Raw genomic sequence first — 1,814 nt, 5'->3', positions numbered from 1 at the left:
CTCCTCTTTCCTCTTCCTCCTCTTTCCTCTTCCTGCTCTTTCCTCTTCCTCCTCTTTCCTCTTCCTCTTTCTTCCTTCTTCTTCTTCCTCTTCTTTGCTCCTCCTCTCCCTCATCTTTCTTCTTCCTCCTTCTTTTGCTCTTTTTCTTCATCTTTTGCTTCTCCTCCTCCTCCTCCTCCTCCTTCATCATCACCACCACCTCCACTACCATCCTCATCTTGTTTGATTACATCCACCGAAAAATCTTAACTCTAGTTTAATGGTATATATATAACACACGCTTTTGCTCATCCGATCAAGCAATCCAATAAAACGTTTTTTTTTTAATTTATAAAAATACTACATTAAACAGCAACTAGATTGCAATCATTAAACTCCCACCCACAAGATATACCAAAATATATACAAAATATATACAGCGGCTAGAAATACTAAATTTTTAGTATCTGGCGAAGATATAAAGCGAAGAAACTTTGAAGCCATTTTAAAACTTCCTCTTACTCTTCCCCACTCTCTCTCTGTTTTACTGTCTGATGCCATTGCTATTTTATACTCCTTCCGTTCAGTTGTTTCTTCTTTTCTGTCATTGTAACAATCTCTGTTTTCCTTGTCTTATAACTGTTTTCACCTTGAATTCAATGATTGTCACAACCTTCTCTGATTTTAATAGTCTTATTACAATTTCAAGCCAGTAGTACTATTTCACACGGCCTTGTCTTACATTTGTCGTTTACGTTGAAAGGATTTGTTTTATCTATTTCTACATTGGATTTGTTTTCACATTTCCCCCCTTAGTGTCCTCGTATACTAAATTTCATTTGATAGTTTTCTCCACTTTTCTTCAATTTTATCTTCTATGCGTCTATAACCAAGCAAATTTGTGCTGTTGACACCACTGGACTTGATGATCATTACTGGAAGGTGTCGCCATCGTAATGATATCCAGTTGGCAACAGATAAAACGACTGAATTTACTTACGTTCTTCTCTTTTGTGTTTTCGTTTTGCCTTACATTGCAATTACGGAAAAAAAGATGATTGACAAATAACTGTGTTGGAACCTAAATGCAAGGATGGTAAGTAAATAAGGTAATAATGAAAGAGAGTCGTTAGCAGAACTAAATTCCAGAAAGTAATGCGAAATACCTGATCCAATATTGTTTATCTCTTGTCTCAATTACTTCATTCTATAAAATATTAGTATAAAAACATACGAAGTGTAAGACACAAAAAAACATTAAAATGAAGGGAAAGACAATAAATGAAGTGTTTGGGAAAACCATTAGAAATATTTTTTAGAATTAATATAGAGTAAATTTAATTCGGCAAGCTGGCAGGTTCGTTAAAAATGCTGAGCAGCATTTCGTCCACTATATTTCTAGTCTATTTCTTCTGAGGTCAAATATATATATATATATATATATAAATAAATAATATCGATATTTTGTTGTAGTGTGAGGCGATGAGATGGCAGAATCATTAGTATGCCGAGCAGAATGCTTACTGACATTTCGTCCGCCCTTACGTTCTCAGTTTAATTTCTACCGATGTCGACTTTACCTTTCATCCTTTCGGGGTCGATGAAATAAGTACGAATCGACCACTGGGTTCGATGAAATCGACTTACCCTGCTCCTAAAATTGCTGGTTTTGTGTGCCAAAATTTGAAACCAATATTTTGTCATTGCGTGTTTCATCTACTTTCCTTAGTTTTATTGTCTTTCTTTGGTTTCGATAAGAAGAAACCTTGCAATAATCATAAATGCGAGGACATCAAACTAGAAAGATTTCTCTTAAGAGTCTAGTGAACAATATT

This window comes from Octopus bimaculoides, chromosome 9 (genome assembly GCF_001194135.2).
Source record: "Octopus bimaculoides isolate UCB-OBI-ISO-001 chromosome 9, ASM119413v2, whole genome shotgun sequence".
NCBI classification, from domain to species: domain Eukaryota; kingdom Metazoa; phylum Mollusca; class Cephalopoda; order Octopoda; family Octopodidae; genus Octopus; species Octopus bimaculoides.
This window is presented reverse-complemented; position numbering follows the sequence as displayed.